The sequence below is a fragment of the Lethenteron reissneri genome, chromosome 24 (genome assembly GCF_015708825.2).
Source record: "Lethenteron reissneri isolate LAM-NWPU_2019-01 chromosome 24, ASM1570882v1, whole genome shotgun sequence".
Classification (NCBI taxonomy): Eukaryota; Metazoa; Chordata; class Hyperoartia; order Petromyzontiformes; family Petromyzontidae; genus Lethenteron; species Lethenteron reissneri.
Window position 1 is genome coordinate 2355780 of NC_083802.1, and position 10073 is coordinate 2365852.

At 38.5% G+C, this 10073-nt stretch overlaps 1 protein-coding gene across 1 annotated transcript in view; it reads right to left on the minus strand.

Annotated features, from left to right (window-relative positions):
- Positions 1-7927, minus strand: part of LOC133346412 (leucine-rich repeat and immunoglobulin-like domain-containing nogo receptor-interacting protein 1) — a 188019-nt gene extending 180092 nt beyond the window's left edge. Inside the window, exon 1 of the mRNA XM_061557947.1 lies at positions 7385-7927. The gene's annotated coding sequence lies outside the window, so the exon portion shown is untranslated. The remainder of the gene's footprint in view (positions 1-7384) is intronic.
- Positions 7928-10073: the final 2146 nt, after the last annotated feature.

Here is a 10073-nt window from a genome sequence, read left to right on the forward strand (position 1 = left end):
TTCGGTAAAGCTACGTAGATAGAAAAATAATAAAAAATATCACGTTTCGATCGCAACACAAGCAATCGTCTTCACCGAAAGACCCATAGAATATAATAATAGTAAACATGCAAGGGCTGCACCATTGGTATGGTTTGGAATAAGATCTGATATGATTTAAAATACATATAATTATGGATATGTGCATCATATAAAATGGTAGGATCGTCCTGTCGAGAACCACCTGATTAGATTGATTTGTACGCGATTTAACCCTAAAAACTTCTGTTATGGATGCTATTGGTCACGAAAGTCTATGTGTTAAACTGATCAGATGGAGTTTGATTATTTGATTGAAGAGGAATAATTTATATATATATACAAAATGGTATTCAGAACACAAAAAACATTTGTGTATATCACTGAATGTCTGAGAAACATATAACAATATTTTTTTTTACCGGTATGATTTTTTTTCATTTTTTTATGTTTATTAATATATAACAGCATCTGGAAAAGTAGTTGTTATGCTTGAATTTTTTTTTTACATATGCCTCGAGCTGTATTTGAACCCAAGTCCTTTAGTCTTCTATAGGGGGTAGAGTGTCACAACCTATTCTACAGCACTACAGCAATGCTGGCTGTCAGGAGTGTTTAAACACGCATGTATGTTTTTAGTATTTCAATAAGAACATAACACATTTTCTTATTTAATTAATACAGTATTATGTAATTGTGCAATGTTATTGTAGTATACTGTACTGTAATTATTATCAGTTCCCAGCCAGCCAATCTAGATTATCTTTTGCTACTGAGCAATTACATATGAGAAAGCATGGATTGGATCCAATATAAAAAATAAATCAGATTCATATCATTACAGTATTGGATCCTACATGATTAGGTCCCATCAGACCAAAACCTATGCAATTGTGTCTGCCACTTATATACAAATATGAATCTTTAGAATTGTTTCAGATGCATATTTATCATCAGTATTTATTGAACTTAAAATCTCGGTATTGTTTCCAATACAATGATCCATATTGTTTTTGGGTTCGGCCACATGGTATTTTTATGTCAACATCATTGTCATTACCCTCCACCACCCAACAGGATTGTCACATTTACAAATATATTATTTGTATGTTCCAACGTATTGATCACATTCTGCTCAGTACAGCGCACTGGTTACTTAAGACTGATACTGGTCAACATACAATGTCACTTAATTTTCAAGTTCTTTACCTGATGAAGCTCAATGCAGTTTAAGCCAACAGTCGTATGTTGATGTTAAATTCAGTCATTAAAAATATTAAGCCAATGTTGAGTTTTATTGGCCAAAAACGTAAAAAAATTGGCTCCTTAATTTTTTTTGGGTAAATGCGACAACATTCTCAGGTGGAGGAGGGTTGACAAGAATTTTGGCATAAAATGACAGAGGCCAAAACAAAAAAACATAAATTAGCCTCTTTTGAATTATTAATTTGTCACTTTTAGAACTGCGTACATTTACCAACAGTATTTTAATTATCAAGCCATCTGCCTGAATGTGATCCACATCTTAAAACTGTGCTTTTAAAATGTTATAAAACACACTTTAAGCATGGCATGGGCATGCATAGCAAATTGCATTTGAACACATGGAAGTAAGGTATAAGAGGCTTAATTTATGAATGGGTAGTACAACAATGAATCTACAGTATGTCCTAATTGGTCAGTCATGCTTTTTTTAGAGGGACGTTATCAGCACTAACCCTCGCAACTTGCTCTTGGTACCCTTTAGACAGCTGCCATAATATTACAGTTATTGTCCACGTGTATGAAAGGTGACAATCGCGTATTTTAACTCATAAAACTCGAGCTGGTCTTGTGAAAATCCAGTAATGTATCAATTTAGATCCATTTTTAAGTTTGATTATATTTCTCAAAGATGCACTTTATGTAAAACCCTTGAACGTATATTCAAATAATATACTTCATATCCAGAATGATACACGGTTTTGTTATCAAATCATGGCATATGAATACTAATGCTCAATATTTGAACATTAAGTTAGTGAAACAAAATGTGGGCATGAGTGCAAATGTTAACGTTTCAAAACGATGCTACACAAGAATTATATTAAAATTTTCGAAATATATCACGAAGCAAGAAAAAAACAACTATAATGCAACGTGTTATTTAATTCTAACTACAGCAATACCCCAGTTTTACATTGGGGATGCGGTCCTGAACGGTGCGACGAATATTTAAATTACATAAATCAAAACAATTTTTCCAAATCACCAAAATACTTGACATAAATTATATATTGTACAGTAGTTTGCGTACAAGGTAGGTGGAGGTGAAGGCAGAGGCGGTGTATACGACAAAGAACGGATGCTGTCAGCAACGTAAGTCTGGATTGAGGCAACGCAAATCAGGTCGTGATATTTGCAAAATTACGTAAAATGGGGAGACTAAATTGAGGTATTACTCTACGTTTTCACCTAAATACATGTTTTTCGCCACCATATACACAGGATTTTGGTAGTAAGCCAGAATAAAATTACTTAAACTCCATACATCATGACATAATTTGTATTTCAAACTGTCATGATTATATCATGAGACACAACTTGATCACATGAATACAAAATCCCCCGCTGAGTTAATTATCCGTGAGTAATTAAGTAACTTGAGTAATGATCCAGCTCTAATTTAAGTTATGCACCCCTTGTGGACAACACAATGCATGATCTCATACCCACATTTTTATGACCTAATATTTCACCATTAGTTAGTTTGTAACATATTAGGTATTGAATACAGTGGGAACACTAAAATAGCAAGATACAATTATCAATGAATTTACACCGAAGAGATGGAATGTTATATTGTAGTGGGTGCTCCTGGAAAATCGTGACATCTCCGGCACAAAAATGTGTAGGCAAGCTATACAGAGTATAATGCAGCTCTTCTTTAATACAACCCTACTAATACGTTTTACTTGATTTGGCATTTTTTAAAACATACTATCTCGAATATACCAAATTCAATGGCATGTAAATTACCACGATAAAGAGATAATTATCAAGGAATGTTCATAATTAGAAAATCTAAATCAATACATGACATTGCAATTAAATCATATATATATATGGCAGAATTTAATGTGTATAAATAGTGTATACTTTTGATAGTATGTACAGTACTTATACTGAACATATATTATTATTTGTCAAGACTTTTTCTCATACATTGCAGCAGATCTAATTTGTAGCAGACATTTTTTTAATTACAAAGGGGTGTAGGTCATCATTATGCAAATTGTACGATTTAAAAGGTTATATATGTATTCATGTTCATTTCTACTCATGTCACGCAATATACAGAAACATGCATGCGCACAAAATTGTAGTTTTGAATTTGTAATATTTATATGTAAATGTATATATTTTTCAGAATTGTACCCCGATTGTGCTCTTGGCATCATGTGATGAGAGTATGTAGGCATTCCTTTCTCTCGCAGAGTGATGCAGCCGTGTGTTTAATAGAATGGCCCATGGAAGCGGATAGCACAAAACTACATCCGAGATCCCTTCACGTAACACTTTCCGACGCACTGCCATATGAGAGTAATGTTACTCAGCTCACAGTCAAACTGCTATTTTAATTCTCGGAGGTGAAATTTTAACAATGTAAATACCAGACAACATTTTATTGGATGTTTTTTTGGTATGTTAAGTCATTCGTGGCCAGACTGAGATCATCAACTGACTACACCTGAAAGCATGTTTTGATTACAGGCAGGCTTGCCTGATTTCGAACCCAGCATCTCAGCGGTACCAGCTCAACGCTCTAACCTCTGAGGCACTTGGCTACCTCGAAATTTGAAAATATTTATTGCAAAATATGTCAAAACTAGTTCAACCTTTTAAATATTCTGAATTTCAATTGTTCAAGTTTTGTTTTTCCCCCATACAAGGTAATCTCTATCTAAAATCATAACAGAACAAAAAAGTAATTTTACAAACCTAAAATTACAAATGCTGTTGATGAAGCTTTAGATTTTAAAAGTAGCCGAGAAAAGCGATTTATTTTTGAAAAGTACATGTTATAATACACTAATATTTGTTATTCATACACGACATTTTATATGAAAATGTAATATTAAACTTTTGCCCAAATGCACACTGATACAATGTGATGGAAATTAACATACCCTTTTTACCACATGCACTGATGTCCTATTTTTTTTAGCTAATATTGAAGGAATTATTAAAACACAACACTGACTGTTACTTTTGTATTTCTTATTCTTTGTGAGTGATTGAGAGAAAAGGTGGATGAATTCCCACAACAGAGCAGTGTGTTCCCAGCTGGCTGTGGTTTGGAAATCGAGGTCTCATTTCGAATGAGTCAAGGATTGGCATTGTTTCATTGACTGTGCAATGCTGCGTGAAAGCTATCTGGATTGTCACTCCAAACAACGCGTTGTTTATACTGCCAATGATAATTCCATCTTTTATCTATAGTTTGGAAATGTTGGACCAATACAGAAACATCTGCTCTGTCTAAAACATTCAGGCTATGGATCATAGCCAGGATCTGTGTTTTCAAGGTTGGACTTGTGAGGAGCTCACAGATACTGGAATTAGTTTAACAGTCCCATCATCGCTGTACTTTTGCAACGGAGGTTGCATTAGCTGGGTCATTGCCAATGTTTGGCTGGATACGGAGGATAAATAATGACCCCTCATGCCAGAGGTGGGCTGATTTGGTATATATGGAGGATCTAGATTTACTTTTACCTGGTAGCAACTACTGTGGAGGAAGCTTGTGAATGAGGCTATTGGACCGCTGGTCGGGGTAGCAACAACAACAGGCGGTGGAGAAGTGATGTTCACAACAACATGCAAAGAGTTAGGATGCTATAACACAGGTGGTGCATCTGCCAGCAACCCCAAAATGTTTACCCATAACACCTGGGGCTCTCTTGACACTTAATGTCAGCAAACCTTACAGATACATCGCCACTGCTTCCTCTTACTAAAAGCAGCGGCCCCTCTGGAAGCAAGGCTCTCCTCCCTCCCCAAAGACCTTCAATTAGCAAATCACATGCTGCAGCTACCATGTACCGACCTACTCCATCCGTTGCCCACGCACATCTCACCTGGCTACTGCCCTAGAATCATAGCCACTCGACGTGGCAACAAAGTGCACTTAGTCTGGCACAATAAACACCACCAACTTGTGGGTTAAAAGGCATATATTGTTCTGAAGGTGAAATATTGTAGTGAGCATACTAACTTACAATCCCGGTAATCTTTGCTAGTTTCCTTGGTCACTCCCCGGAACATGCTATTTAAATATGTCCTAGGCCTATTGTAGTATGACTTAAACATCTGCACGAAGGAGACAAAGGCGCTTTTGCTGGGTGCCAGCAACTCCACCCCATAATGTGACATGCCAGGTGTAATAGGTGCGCCCCAACGGCATTTGCTCTAAAGTGTTAACGGATAAACAACGGATTGATTTTGTGTGGTGTATTGTCTGTACGTATGTTAAATGCATTGTCATTTGCTAATGTGGTTCAAGATTTAATTATTCATGGCGCTGCATTTTGTTTCAATATACATATATGTTACAAATAAAACATGTTATGCTCCATAGTTGCCTGTATACGATACATAATATAAACTAAGATTCGTTCAACTTAATTCTCTTTAATAAGCAACATTATCAATGCCAAAACATTGTCTATGAGTTACCATTGTTTTTAAGTTGTAAAATCTGTTACCTGTCCACTTATGAATCAGCGACAAACGTATCATCGTCATGTTGAAACCGTTCACGCCTCTTCTGCCTCGATGACCTCTTTTTTCCTATGACCAACTCCTTTCATAATTAGAATCACTCCCTTTTCTTTAATCCCTGCTGCTCAGTGGTCGACACATTTTTCTCATCTTGCGCCGCCTCTGAAATGTTTTCATCCTGCCAATCTGTACCACTTGATAGAACCCACCTTTTCACCCCATTGCCTTCGGTTAACGGAGAAGGGAGCTTCGACTAGAGAGAGTGGACAGTGTGTTGGAGGGGGTTTGTGATGAGATGAGGTCAGAGCGGCAGGAACACCAATTATAGAAAGCCATATTTCATCTCCCCACCCTCCCCTTCCATGTATAACTGCTGTCTGCCGAGGTCTATATTTTAACAAATTACGTGCTATACATAACCTAGGCATATAGCGGTTTCCCTCGGATAGTGGCACATTGAGTAAAATGTTTATTACTCGCGATATAAATTTCTAAAATCGAGTATATAATATGTACGTTTAAAAAAAATGGGGGTAAATAATTATATGTCGACGCTATAGCATGTTAGAATAATCCGCTCTATGTCATTTACAGCAATAATTAGTTTACATTTGTCTGACGTGAGAAAATTATTGATTTTGCTGCGAGTTTATAAGACAGCTTCCGCAGTACAGTTTCCTGATCCGTGTACATCAGCTGCACTCCCGTTTAGTGGGGATAACAGTCTGGGATTATTGGTCAAACTATGGGGGGTGGGGGTGTGGAGGGTTGGTTGCATGCTTTTGCCTTGTAGCACTGCTATAGTCTCAGTAGGGAATGTAATACGTGAAAATGGGCAAGAGGTCAGTTTATCACTTAACACCCTGCCCCGCAGCCAGCAGCAACACATCATAGCCGATAAGGCACTCCAACCCCAAAGCGCTACAGGAGAGGCGAATGACAAAGGGAACGAGTTTTCTAAATTGCATGGCAACGATCCCACACAGCAGACGCTGGTTTTAATCCCCTTTATGCCCGTTTGAACCCTCACGACAAAATATTACAATGTCATTTAAGGAGGGAGTACGGGTTCAGATAATGTGGGAAAAACACACCCCAACACAAGTGGTACTTTTTAATGCAATCTCCACACCAGCGAGCGTAAGTGTATCGCGATTCGTGGGAAACAGTTTTTTTATGCTTAGTGCTGTTACTGCTATTTCTTTCAATTCATCAAATCAAACACTCGCGATTTTTTAAAATATATTCCTCACCTACTTGTATTTAATTACCGTATTGTATATATGAAATGCAATAAGACATTTTTACAAGTAAATGGATTTAGACATTAAAGTATGTTATGTCCATGTGAGAACTTACATTACAAAAAAATCGAACTAGAATCGTAAAAAAAATTTAAAGTCTTTTTTTCATAACAGTACACGGTACATCTAGTTAAATCTTTTTAGAAAGCCCGTCGATGGGAGAACTAAAGTTTCCCATTCAATAAAAAAAACCGCAGGACATGCAAGCATTTGAAACACACTGCTGATACGTCTGTCACATAAAGCAGCTTCCGTGTCGCATCGTTACGTACGGCAGGCAAATAGAAGTTGCAACTCACCCAGTCCTGCTCCGGCGGTCCCCCCTTTAATCCATAAAAACCCGCTAGGCGCCCGACGAGCGAGGCTTTTTGTAGTGGAGGAAGCTAGAGGTGACCGGGGGGGGGGGGGGGACAATCTCCGTTGCAGAGCGCTTTCTATGGTGCCACGTGGTTGTGTGCTGCCACCACCGTCGCCTCCTCCTCCTCCTTGATTCACTGGCAGGGCGCTGCGCTGCTGTGACCGCTCGTCACTTTCAGACACTCACAGCGCAGATGCCCCTCGTCCTCTGGCCGAGTCGTCGGGTGTCGGTCCCGGGCAATACCGCCGTCGTAGCCGGCACCACCACCATCATCATCATAGCCCGTCCGCACTTATCCCGCCGCTCGGTGATTAATAACCTCCTTGTTTGTCCGGCTGCTAATGAGTTCACGTGGGCAGGGGCGCGGCGCGTGGCAGCGAGTCTGTTCACAATGATGTACAATGCATCGACGGCGGAGCGCGCTCTGCGTGCCTGGCGAAATGCTGCGCTGCGTGCGCTCGCTGATCGCTGCTGCTGCTGCGCGATTCGGGGCTGTTTTGTGTGTCCTGCCGGCTCCACGTCCTCCCCCCCCACCCAAGGGGCTTGGCAGAGAGCAGCCGCTGCTGCCTTTTTATTTGCTGCCTGGTCGCATCACGGGCAGTGGCGGTGGTGGACGAGGATAGTGCTTGTATCTTGCCATCGTGGTGGGGTTATGTGGAGTCATGTCTGCGCGTGAAGCAGCATCGGTATGCGCGAGTCGCTAACGCAGTCATGGCGCACGAGCCGCCGTCAGGCGTTGCGAGCGAAGGGGGTTCGGGGATGAACGCCGAGGGGGTCGCGGTGGTTCGCTTCGCCTTTGCTTGCTTGCTTGGCCCTTTGTGTTTGCTGCCTAAGGTTTCTCGCGTATTGTGAGATTTAAAATAAAGTGTAACGTGATGTTTTTGTTTGTTTACAAAAAATAATGTTAAAGGGATAGGAATGCAATTTTATTGTGTAAAAATAACAACATCGTTTTTTGTGCGTGTCCCCTCAATTTCACCTCTATTGGCCTCACCACTCCAAACGGTGCAATTACAAGGGTGAAGAGCAATAGGCAATACGGGTCTACTCTGTCGTTAACCTTTTACAGGCATTGCCAGTAAGAGCTACATTCATCGACCTCACACCCCCAGTTACACGTCAATTACATTTTTTCCCTGCACATTTTTGGATATGGCATAGCATTTGTTACTAAAACGTAAGATGTTGGGGCGTATTTCATAAAGATCGGGCTAAAAAAAAAACTCCAAATGTAAAGTATCACGAGTGCTACATTCAATTCAGGCGCATTAATTTCACGCCAGAAAATTACAGTTACACTATCATAGGTAATATTATTTTTCAAGTTTTTTTTGTTCTTTATTAAAACACCATTACAATTACTTGAGTATGATCAGCGCAGCCGGTAAGAATTAAAAGCTGCATGTGAATTTAGCTGATAATGGCATTGCACTCATGTACAATAATTATTGACTAGGTAATTCAAGGGAGCTCAAATGGTCGTCACGTTCTATTGAATTTATGGAAGACGCTTATACTAACAGCAGATTACCATCATTGATGAGCACATTGGTTACAACTGAAGAGTTAACGTTTAACTTCGTGCATCGCGACCATCTAATTTATTATATATTTGTTGACGGGGTGATGGAAGTCTGAGCTCCAGCTGCTTTCCGTCAACCTCCCTTCTTGTCACGCAGCTCTTAGATTGTGCATTGCACAGTACTGAATGCTATTCTTTAAGTCTCTGTGCATTGGTCATTTGAAATTGAATTTTAATGTATGCACGATGTGCCATTGCTACTGCAATGCCAATTTGCTTGAGCAGAGAGGGAGAGAGAACTGCTCAGTATAACAATGTCAGAATAAAGATGCAGTTTAAATTAAAGGTTAATTATATTACATTAAACGTGAATGCATAAATACGCAATTTGTAATTCAACAGATTTTCAAACAATATAGACAACCTTTAAGATAATATCGAACTCCATAACATTTAATACTCTCAATAAATCGTAAAAGTGTTATATATAATGCATAATGACATCTGTTCAAAGCTGATTCGTTACAAAATAAATGTTAACGTACTAATAGTTCAAATTTACAGCAATATTAATGTACAGCTTTTTATCAATCCAATACAAATTGTATCTCATTGCAAGTTTACAGAGCTTTGATCCTTTTTATACTGCCTTCTGTTTCTTCCTCGATCAAAATAATGATCTATTCTTAATTGTGTTTTTTTTTTGATACGGAGAATACAAGTTCCTTGTCCAGTCTGTTCTACAAGGCATATAGCAGAATCTTACACCACCAGCCAACACATTTCCAAATCCACAGGAAAATCCATACAATGAGACAATGCTTAGCATTTATTTGTCATATTCCAATAATAAATCCAAAACGGCACATTACATCTTTAAAATACTCATACATGGAATGATACTCCATATGCACCACATTTACCATCTCTACCATCTTGGTAAATTTCATTACACATAATTGAGTCCTTTTTGGAAATCATTATTGCAATTTTTGGAAACAATGCGGGAAATTATAGCATATTCTGTAAACCTATTACGGATGAAAATTTACATATTAATTCAACCTATTGTAATATATTTGGTAAAAACTTTATAATAATTACAAAA